Raw genomic sequence first — 12,509 nt, forward strand, 5'->3', positions numbered from 1 at the left:
TTTTCAAAGTAGTTTCTGATTACCCTCTGAATCTCTCTCATATCAGTAGTGATCTCTCCTTTTTCATTCCTGATACGAGTTATCAAGTTTCTCTCTCTCTTTCTTTGTTAGGTTTGCCAGTGGTCTATCAATCTTGTTTATTTTTTCAAAGAACCAACTTCTGCTTTCGTTGATCTTTCGGATTGTTTTTTGAGTTTCCATTTCGTTGATTTCTGCTCTCAGCTTTGTTATTTCCTTCTGTCTTCCTATTCTTGGGTCCTTTTGTTGAGCATTTTCTAGTTCTATTAGCTGTGTCATTAAGCTACTCAGGTAAGCTCCCTCTTCCTTCCTGATGTGTGCTTGCAAAGCTATAAATTTTCCTCTCAGTACTGCTTTTGCTGTGTCCCATAAGTTCTAATAGATTGTGTCTTTATTGTCATTTGTTTCCATGAACCTTTTTATTTCCTCCTTGATTTCATCTCGGACCCACTGGTTATTGAGCATGAGGCTGTTTAACTTCCAGGTGTTAAAGTGTTTCTTCTGAGTCCCTTTGGAGTTCACAAATAATTTCAGAGCCTTGTGGTCAGCGATGGTAATCTGCAAAATTTCTATCCTCTTGATCTTATGGAGGTATGTTTTATGTGCCAGCATGTAGTCTATCCTGGAGAATGTCCCATGTACATTGGAGAAGAATGTGTATCCAGGTTTCTGGGGATGGAGTGTCCTATATATATCCACTAGGCCTCTTTCTTCCATTTCTCTCCTCAGGTGTAGTATATTCTTGTTGGGTTTCAGTCTGGTTGACCTATCCAGTGTTGACAAAGCCATGTTAAGGTCCCTCACAATTATTGTGTTGTTGTTGATATTATTTTTCAGATTTGTCAACAATTGTATTAAATATTTTGCTGGCCCCTCATTCGGTGCATATATGTTTAGGAGAGTGAATTCTTCCTGCTCTACGTACCCCTTAATTAATATAAAATGTCCATCTTTGTCCCTTACAACCTTCCTGAGTATAAAGTTTGCATTATCTGATATTAGTATGGCCACTCCAGCTTTTTTATGGGTGTTGTTTGCTTGGATAATTTTTCTCCAGCCTTTTATTTTGAGTCTATGTTTGTTCTGACTATTCAGGTGTGTTTCTTGTAGGCAGCAGAAGGTTGGGTTGAGTTTTTTGATCCATTTAGCCATTCTGTGTCTCTTAACTGGTGCATTTAGTCCATTGACGTTGAGAGAAAGAATTGTCCTGGGATTTAACGCCATCTTTATTTCAAAATTTGGTGTGTCTTTTGGGTAGTCTTGTCTTAGATTAGGTCTTTCAGTTTTTCTCTTAAGACTGGTTTTGTGTCTGTGAAGTTTCTGAGCTGTTTTTTGTCTGTGAAACCATGTATTCTTCCATCAAACCGGAAAGTGAGTTTTGCTGGGTATAGTATTCTGGGTGAAGCATTCATTTCATTCAGTCTTGTCACAATATCCCACCACTGCTTTCTGGCATTGAGTGTTTCTGGTGACAGGTCTGCTGTAAATCTCAGGGAAGCTTGCTTGAACGTGATTTCCCCTTTTGATCTTGCTGTTTTCAGAATTCTGTCTCTATCTGTGGGATTTGTCATTGTGACTAGGATGTGTCTTGGGGTGGTTTTTCTGGGGTCTCTTTTGGTTGGTACTCTTCGGGCATGCAGGATTTGATCACATATATTCTTTAGCTCTGGAAGTTTCTCTTTAATGATGTTCTTGACCATTGATTCTTCCTGGAAATTTTCTTCCTGGGTCTCTGGGACTCCAATGATTCTTAAGTTGTTTCTGTTGATCTTATCATAGACTTCTATTTTCATCTGTTCCCATTCTTTGACTAATTTTTCCATTGTCTGCTCATTTGCTTTAAGTTTTTTTTCCAATCTCTCCTGCTGTATAGAATTGTTATGTATCTCATCTTCCACAGCACCAAGTCTATTCTCAGCTTCTGATACCCTGTCCGAGAGCTTATCCATTTTGTCATTCACTTCGTTTACTGACTTTTTCAGGCCTGTTAGTTGACATGTTATCTCAGTTTGGAGTTTTGTGATTTCTGTCTTCATATTTTCTTGGTTCTTATTAGTGTTCTGTTCAACTCGATCCATGGTTTCTTGGAGTCCGTTGAGCATCTTCCATATTGCTAGTCTAAAGTCCTTTTCTGAGAGGTTGATTAGTTGGTTGGTCATTATCTGGTCCTCAGAATTGTCATCTTCATTCTCTATGTCTGATGCTGGCCTGCGTTGTTTCCCCATTGTCACACTTGTATTGTGGGTTTTTCTACGTGTTGTGGTGGTATTCATTGTCTATATGATGCAGGCAGCACACTCCTCTGGCTCCTCCCTTTCTGGATGGGCTGACTTGGCTCTAAGGGAGGGGAGTCTTCCGTGGATGAAGCCTCACACTGGGTCAAATCTTAGGCCCGAGCATGCAACAGAGAAGACAGTCCGGAGAGAAATGTTTGCTTCTGTGATATAGAGCCGTTCTTAGTGTGATTTTTCCTTCTTATTGCAATGGAGTTCTTTCCTTAGAAAGAGTGCGTGGCTGCGTAGCTTCGCTATGCGGCCGTGCTCCGCTGGAGCCTCTTTTTGCCCCACTCGCAAGAGTTTCACGCAAGAGGACAGTAGACAGACATAGACAGGTCACACTCACAGTTTTTCACAGTTGGGCCCCACTGGGCCGGTGTACTTTCACGAATTTCTGAATCTTGGATTTTTAACAAGAGAACCTGAGGGAAAATTTCTGAGTGAATTTCACTCCCCCCTGGTAATAGCTAATTAATACTTAGAGACACTTATTCCAGAAAAGTTATGTAACTCCTTTTAGCCTATATCTGATTGCTAGCAAGCAAACTATATCCACTTATAGTTATAAATCACCCTCTATACCTTCTAAAATACAGCTAATTATTCTAGAGAAAGAAGGTACGTTGGCTGATGTACCCTTGATTAACCTCAGAGGCTATCATCTATGACTTTTTTTGTTTGTTTGTTTTTGGTATTTGGATCAGACCTGGTGACTCTCGGGGGATACTCCTGGCTCTGCACTCAGAAATAACTCCTGGCAGGCTCAGGGGATTAAATGGGATTCTGGGGTTCGAACCATTATCAGTCCTGTATCAGCTGCAAATAAGCAAATGCCCTACTGCTGTACTATCTCTCCAGCCCTGAAACATACTTTTTTAATTCAATGTTGATCTATTTGTTTATTTTGTTTTTGTTGTCTGCCTCTGGAGTCAAAGATTGAAAATCCTTGTCTATTTCTGAAGGTCTATTTTCTGAAGATTTATGGCTTTGCTTTCTTCAGTTTATTTATGCTTGTCCAATTTTAACATTCATACAAATCATCTGTTCAATATGTAAAAATGCATATTATAACAGCATAAGTCTGAGTTTCCACTTTGCTAATAAGTTCCTTACTAGTGATTTTCATGGATTTTTCTCTTATTAATAAAGAATCTTTAACAACAACTTTGGAATAAAAATCTTCATTTAGATTGAGAAACATTGATAGCAAAAATACATTGCTTCACAGTTATGAGTGTGCTTTATAAGTATGAAAAGAAAACCTTGATTAAAATCAACTTTCTTGTTCTGGTATGTCATAGATATATTTGTAATTGTGGTTGATAGATAAAGTTGTGCATATTTGCAAAACATAGATTAAAGAAATTGAACAAAAAGTATAGATTGTTATACAGGGAAAAGAGGAATTTAAAATATGTAAAGGAACCCAATTGTATGATTTTTGAATGGAAGCTAGATTTTTGGTAGTATATATGTGTGGCATATAAATATGCTTATATTTACATAAATATAGATGGTGTAGTTCCAAATTTATTAACTTGAGTTATTCAATACTATAATCCAATATTATATTAAAAATTAAAGTCAACTAGATAAATGTTCTTTAGTTAGAAAAAAACATCATCACTACACAACTGTTCCTGAGCTAAGAAGGTGTACTTGTTAAAATAAGAAATGAATATCATCCTTATAAATTCCCTGAAATAATAAAACTAGTGGCCACAAAACAAAGCTTAATTTGTTTTAGTTTTAAGATTAACTTATGCTATCATTTCTTACTATGCTTCTGAAAAATAAACCTTAAGACTTTTCTTTAAAATTGGAGTAAGATAACTACTACTCATCTACTATCATATAAAATATTATAAATAATTGTTGCAAGGAGATATACAGAGAGAGAAGCCCTGATGATGATACTTTGAGAGAAGTAATAAAACCAATATATTACTTAAAGATTTTGTCTAGCCACGGCTCTGAAGCAGCCCAAAGGTATGAAGGCCATAATCCTTTGAGATTCAAATACTGAGCTCTTTGGAGAAGCAGAAAATGAGATAAGAAATCTCAAGAAAAACAAATGACTATTATAAGAGAAAAAGAACTATCAATAATACAAGACTCTTCTCATAACAAACTTTAGCAACTGACTCTTGAAGGGACAGTTTGGGAAAAGACTATAACACCACATTTGTGAAGATAATAATGTATATTTGTATCTTTTAAACTGGAGATTAGCCCACAATGGACATTTCCATCCTACAAATTGGAGAGTAGCCCACAACTTGACTTAAGATATATAATTTGTTTTGTCATGTAATTATTACAGTATTATTATTACATTTAATTAAATAATTACATAATTTAAATATAGCAATGAGGAACTTCAAAGCAGGAATTTCTGACTCAGGCTATAAAGATTTGAAGGCAATAGAGAGAAAAAGTAGAAACAAAGAAGATTTACTTAACCCTCTTGCCAGTTTTGAAAAGGGTGAGTGAGGCCATTCATAATAATAATACATTTTTAAATGTCTAAAGAATAAAGATACCTTTTATGACATTGTGGTTTTCACTATAGTTAATAAAAGTGATATATCATACATATCACTTTATCACCTTTTAACACCTAGTTCTTGTTCAGAATGATCAGTTTCAAGTATCAATGGCACAGTAGCCCCTTCTCTACTCTAACTGCAATCTCCATTCTTTGTGGTAAGGTTTCTACCATGGACTGTTCCTCCTAATCCTTGTCTCTATTTTCTCTGGATATCATAAACACTGTCTTTGATTTTCTTATATCCAACAAATGAGTTAGATTATTCTATGTCTATCCCTCTCCTTCTGACTCATTTCACTCAGCATAATAATCTCCATGTCCATCATGTATAAGCAAATGTAATGACTTCATTTTTCCTAATGGCTGTAGTATTCCACTGTGAAGATATGACACAATTTCTTTAGCCAATCACCTGTTGTAGAAAACCTGTGTTTCTTCCAGAGAGAGGGTGGGGTTAAAATGCCTCCCTCAGAGAAGTTGGGGAAGGTGGGTGAGAGGGAAACTGGGACATTGGTGGCAGGAATTGTGCACTGTACTGCAAATCAAAGTGTCTAAACAGACAAAAAGGAAGAGAGAGAAAGATGAAGAGAGAAGAAAAATATATGACCCAGAGATTGGAAGGAAGAGGGCATCAGGGAGGCTGGAGACATTGGTGGTGGTAAATATGCACTGGTAAAAGTTGTTGAACATTGTGTGACTGTAACTCAATCATAATAAATACAAAAATAATAATACATAAAAATACATAATAAATACAAAAAACAAACTGTATTATGAAAGGCCATGTAATAATGGTGTTTAAATTAAAAAAAGATTGGAGATACATTACAAAACCTAAGAAGGGAATTATTCCTATGAAATAATTTATCTCTGTGAACAACAGAATTTTAATTCTATAAAATTTATTTTGAAAGAAATTGTATTCTATAAAAACATTATGGTGTAGGGAAATTAGAGGCTTATAAAGAGTAGCTGGGAATCCTTGAAACCACTTCTAGAGATATGCAGTCAACTGAGCTGGATTGTTCAATACTTGGGTGGTCAATGTAATGCTGCTCTGTCCTCGTGGTATCAGGGGCTAAAGACACACTGGCAATTCTAGGCCAACTAGGGCTAAACAGAAAATATAAATAGGGTTAGATCTATTTGTGCTCATTTTAAAGAAAAGATATTTTTCCTCAGCTGCTGGGTTTTTGATAATTGTTTCTGAGATCTTCATACAAAATTCAGATGTCTCAGAAGTTATAGTTTATTATACAGTTCAAATTGATGAGTCTGGGTCCTTTGCATACAGTGTCATTCATTCCAGGTCACTCAACTGTCTAATTCAGATTACACATCCTGGTCACCTCTAATGTCTGATGATCTGATATTGTCTCTACTCCATTCTTGTCTGCTTCCTAGTCTGAAATCCTGTCACTGATTGGGTCATGTAGGATTTTATCCCAGTGGCTCCCTGTCTTCTCATCTTTCCTTAGTCTTCATCCATGTTCAAATGAGTATGTGTGAGATCCCTGCTATCCTGCCCTCTTTCTGGGTGTAAAAACCCTGCTCGGTCCTGACATCTGTCCTAGTGTATGTGGGAGAGTGGGAGATGGAATAAAGAGATTGATAGCTTGCTTGGAGCTTCCTTTTATCTGCTGCTATCTCCCACCCTCAGTCATCCCATTGCTTATTTTGGCTGGATATCTTTTCAACTGGCAAGATTTAAAGTCATAACTTAACTAGCTTACCTGGCACTAGGACTCCACCTTTCCACTCCCTTTTTATTATACAGAAGTGTTGTGGTGCTCAAGACTCAACTCAGAAATTTGCAAAGCACACATCTCTGTGCTATTTCCCCATCCTCTAACATAATTTTCAAGAAACCTATAATAATTTGTATAGCAGAAAAAGAAACAATTGCAGGAGTGATAGTACAATGAATAATGCGTTTGCCTTGCATGCAGCCAGTCAAAGATCAATTTCACACACCATGTATGGTCTCCTGAGGACCCAAAAGCAAGATTCCTGAATGCAGAGTCAGTTGTAAGCCTTGAGCACATCTGAGTGTGACCTTCAACCCCACAAAAAAGGAATACAAAACTGATACACAGGCAATTCAGGCAGTCCTTATTTTAGTAGATGGCTTCTGGAGTTCCCTATGAAGCTGAGAATTTTAAAGCTTTCAGGCATTTCCTGAAAAGGCCAAGAGAAGCAAAGAGACTATTGTTTTAGGCAAAGTAATCCTTCTTTCTACTTCCCCCAAATCCCAAAGATAAAGGATTAATCTTCTACCAAAAGTGTAATTTTTTTGGGTGAAAAGTTTAACCCTTTTGTTTAAGTTTTTAAATAAAATATAATGATTCAGAAGATTATTTCTGGAGAAATTATACTCATTCTGATGCCCACTGTGTGCAACTCATCCTACTTCAAACATGTTTACCTGTTTTCTATAAAAAAAAACTGCTTTGATTTTTTAAAGCAACATAGTTATTTTAAGGACAAGAATACTCTGTCTTACAACTTGATGGCTTGTTGCCAAAAACAAAGCTTTCTTCACCTGTCACCATCTCTTGATTGATTGGCTCTCCAGCAGCAGTGGAACAAGACTATTATAGGTACAGAACCCCTCAAATGAGCCTGTCAGATGAGAAGACTTAAAAATTTGGAGAACCATTGTGCCTTTGTAATCCTGAAAGGAAGTACATTTTTTCTGATGCGGACACACTAAGACCTTAATTTGTATGCAGAATTCTTTATATATGAATAAATTCCTGAAGAGGAATGTGAAGAGAGGATTTACAAGGACTACGAGAAGATGGACTACAGTAATGTATGGTTTTTCTCAAGTGTGCATAGAATTTTATCAGAATCAATGTTCTACAACAAAATAATAAAAGACAGCTGCTTGAACATCAAATTACTGAAAATAACATATATTTTCTACCCTTCCTTGTCCAATACTAGTATTCTTTTACATTCTCATTTTATGCTAATATTGCATACAGATGGTAGACTCCCTTTACCACTAAAGAGATTTATGGTACTAGCACAAAGACAGCTCTCTGCCAAACATATTGACTTCCTACTGAAACTTATTACATCCCCAAATGTGATTAGGGGACAGTTTTAATATTATGCATATCTCTTCAATCGTAATCATTTATTTAGAAATATAATAATTCATTTATTTGGGGGTCATATCCAGGTATGCACAGGGCTTACTCCTGGCTTTGTGCTCTTGGATCAATCACTCTTGGAAGATTTAGGTAGCCTTATGGAGCGCAAGGGATCAAACTAGGTTCAACCATAAGTAAGGCAAATGACTTATATGCTCTACATTCACTCCAGCCTCATTTAATAACAATGGTAATCTTTTCAAAATGAAAAGACAGCTTTTTTGCTAATACCCATAATTTTTTTCAAATTTCTCAGCATTTTTTTTATCACCTCAGCTGCCCTTCCATTGTGGTGCTTTATGTCCTATTTACTATTGCTCACATGTGTGAATATGATGTTGCATTAAGCCCTTTGGATGGGCTTGGATGGAGGTGAATGGTGATGGAGGCCTTTCTCCTCCAGCTCAGGACTACGTGGCTCTGCAACCCCCTTCAGGTGTCGGGGTGACGGCAAGGAGAAAATCCACTCACATGCAGGCTTCAGGAAGTATCAGCTTTATTCATGCCCTATTCACCACAAGTGTGGCCTATAATAACCATTTATGCTGGATCCTTATTCAGCCCTGCATAGTACCTTGTTTCTAAATCATCTCCTTCTCTCGCTTCCTCCTCCATCCTGCATTCAGGCAAATTCCCCTTTGTCCCTTAGCCAAAACCTTTTATAACCTTCCCAAGACCCCTCCCAGAAATGGGAGGGTCTTTCTTGTAAGTAAGGTTACACAAAGAATAGGTATACGGTTACAATATGATAGACTTGTTTGACTTTGTATGAACTCTGCAATATCTTTCTTTTTACTATAAATGGCAAAATTTCTATTTTTTAGGTGAAAAGCACACTGTTGTGTATACACCACTTTATCTGCTCAGTAATAAGTAAGCACTTCTTTCTACTCTTATACAAAGTGTTTTATTTAACTTTGAAGAGTGCATTTTTCTCAACTGGTGCTCAGAAAGCCATGGGGCTTCTCTTTGTGAGTCTCAGCCAACCAAGTCATTCAGCACTAAGGATGCAGTAGTCCTCATGCCCCGCAGTACTTGTGATAATGCAGGCCTACATGTAGTAATGCATTAGATCTTCGAGCTCTCACCCACAATTATTCAGTGGACCACTTGGTGCCAGGGTAAAGAGGAGCTGATCACAGACAAGAAATGCCCTTGATCTGACCTATTTTAACCCTAAAAGTTTCAAAAATAGAAACAAACATAGCAGAGGTTATAACAACTGGTGTTGTCTTTTTTATTTGATCTAAGTTGCTTGCACAGGCAAAAAGTCCTAGCCAATGTTATTTTCAAAACCATGAAAGAGTTAGAGGTTTCTACTGGCAAAGACTGAAACTAAGGTTGACATCTTATGGTTCTTGAGTAATATTAATCATTTGTTCAAAGTTAACAAAATGACATAGTTAAATTTAAAACATTAAAAATACAAAAGCAAGCATTTATCATTTATAGAATTTGTTGTATTCATTGAAGAACACAATTGTAATATAATTGACTCTGTTTACATTATGCTGTTAATGAATTTTACATGTACTCATTTTTGCTCAGTATTGTTTTAATTATTCTAATGTGGTCCACATTTATCTTGATTAAAAATCAAGAAAATGTTTAGGAAAATTACTGTTTTTATTTGCTAAAAGGTGAATATTTTAAGAAGTTGGAGTGAATGAGGATGAGAATGAAGACTTTACATTGTATTTCCATCAATCCAGCTTATTACAATGAATCCAATATGTTGATTGCTATAAATTTAAACTAGAGGACATTACAAAGAATAAATACTATTTTCCTACTCATTTGAGATAGAGAAGTACTTATACTTAGAAAGTTAGAAATATGTACCACCATATTTCATGGATGAGAAAATTGTAACCTTTTTTCCTTTTCAATATTCTCCTACTTGATAGCAAGGAGAAGGGAAAACTAACTTCATGGCAACCATTTGGGAGTCACAGGTGATCAAAATGTTTGGAACAAATTTTTAACCTGTCACTTTAAAATGTAAAATTCAAGGTATTTTTATTCCATTTGCAGCCATATAAAAAAACATTTAAAACTTAGGAGATCTTTGTCGTGACTAAATTCTTCCAATCAAAAGACCAATTATGAACAAAGATAGAGTAAGAGGGGAAGGCTAGGACCACTCTGTCAGTGAAAGAAAATTTCCATTTTCTTTCCTTCTACGTTTGATTTCGTTTGAGATCTGCAACAAGCAATGCTTGGGTCACTCCAAATTCATTTGGCTTGGTGCTCAGGAATCATTTTTGCTGGTGATTGGGGACTATATGGTGCTGGAATTGATCCCAGGTATTCTCTATACAAAACCTGAATTCAGCCCCATCTGCTGTCACCAAAGTAGTTTTCTTTTATTTTATTCCTCCTTTTATTTAAATGCTATTTTTACAACTTTTTATTATTTGGTTTCAATCATACAATGTACACCACTCTTCACCTGTGCACATTTCCTGCCACTCTTGTCCCCAGTTTTCCTCCAAACTCCCTATCTATGGGACAGGCATTTTACTTCCCCCACTGTCTCTTTTTATCTTTTTCTCTCTCTTTTCCTCTCAGTCTCCCAACCCCATTGTTTTTCCCTTTAGACATTGTGGTTTGCACAATTGTTAATGAAGGGATACCGTGCCTATCTATTTATCTCTCTGTTAAGCACTCAGGTCCTGTCCATTGTGATCAGTTCCAATTATCATTGTCTTTTGGAAGGGGGCGGCGCTTTTGGGCCACACCCAGTGGCGCTCAGGGTTTACTCCTGGCTATGTGCTCAGAAATCGCTCCTGGCTTGAGAGACCACATGGGACACCTGGGGATAGAACCTCTGTCTGTCCTAGGCTAGCACTTGCAAGGCAGGTACTCCACGCCACTGCTCCGGCCCCAGTTATCATTGTCTTATTGGTACTTTATCTGCCCTAATTACACTGCTCCACTACTTGTGGTGAGCTTCATGGACTGGTCCTCCTGGCCCCTATCTCTATTGTCTCTAGATATTATTACCATACTATCTTTTTTTTTCTATATTCCACAAGTGAGTGAGATTATTTTATGTCTACCTTTCTCTCTCTGACTCACTTCACTCAAGATAATACTCTCCAAATCCATCATTTGTATAAATAAATTTTATGACTTCATTTCTCTTAACAGCTATATAGTATTCCATTGTATAGATATACCATGGTTTCTTAAACCACTCATTTGTAATTGAGCACCTGGGGTTATTTACAGATTCTGGAAATTGTACATAATGTTTTAATGAACACAAGAAAGCAGCAGACTTTTATGTAAGCATTTGACCAAATAAGTTGTCTCTGGTCCGCTGGGTAGGTATGGGTTCCAAACCCTGTCTGAGCAGGTACTTTCAATAGGAGGAGAGATGTATGTATTTTTAAAAAATCTTTAAAAAAAAAAGCTAAATTTATCACTTTCCCTTTTAATCTGCTACTATCAGTTCTGGAACTTTGGGAACATCTGCCATAAGCACCAATAAGGTTAAGTTGTCAGCCCTCTCTCCCCCTGCACATTATGATGTCATAGGCCCTTCTCACTGACTCAGAGACCCCTCCAGGGTCTTGAAGCAGGCTGTTGGAAGCATCAAATATAAGCCAAGACCATGGTAAGAAGAATACCTACTTAGTGTGAACATTAGTATTCAAGATTTTTTCCTAAGTATTACTTATAATTTATACACTATTTCATGGTCATAAATAGTACTTTTACTCTATATTAACTTAACACATATTATGATATAAGGTATATATTATGATATATAAATATAATAATATAATATGTGTAATCATATAATTATGATTCTATGATGTCATGTATATGATTATATTATATATAAACATAATATAGAACAACTTAAATATAATATAACTTAAATTAAATATATATTTAATAATGCATATAAGTTAGATATGACATATATTATATCATATGTTATTATATAATATATAATACATGTTATATATAATGTATCAATATCAATTATTGCATTAAATTATGCATTCAATATCCTCTAGGTTTTCTTCAAGTTTGAAGCTCCCTTTAATAACATATTTTTTAAAAATCACTTTGTAAGTAAGTACTAGAACTTACAATGCTAGTTATACTTTCCATATATATATATATATATATATATATATATATATATCATTTGACACCTCTTGAAGAATCACTACAGGACCTGCTAACCTTTATCAGCAGCCCATGGACTCTTTCCATAAACTCCTACTCATATACATATAAGTTCAGTTTTATAGAGAAAATCTCCAGTTCCAGTTCCAAGGACTGTGATAACTTGTTCCTCTATATCCTTCTGAAATAGATCCTTTTTAAAAATTTTATTATGGGGGGTGTTCTTTATATGACTGAAACCCAACCACAATCATGTTTGTAATCAAGGTGTTTAAATAAAATAAAAAAAAATTTATCTTGGAATGGTAAAATCTACATACTCATAGATGATTAAAGATAAATTCCCAAAATTTCCCC

This window comes from Suncus etruscus, chromosome 7 (genome assembly GCF_024139225.1).
Source record: "Suncus etruscus isolate mSunEtr1 chromosome 7, mSunEtr1.pri.cur, whole genome shotgun sequence".
In the NCBI taxonomy this organism is placed as follows: Eukaryota; Metazoa; Chordata; class Mammalia; order Eulipotyphla; family Soricidae; genus Suncus; species Suncus etruscus.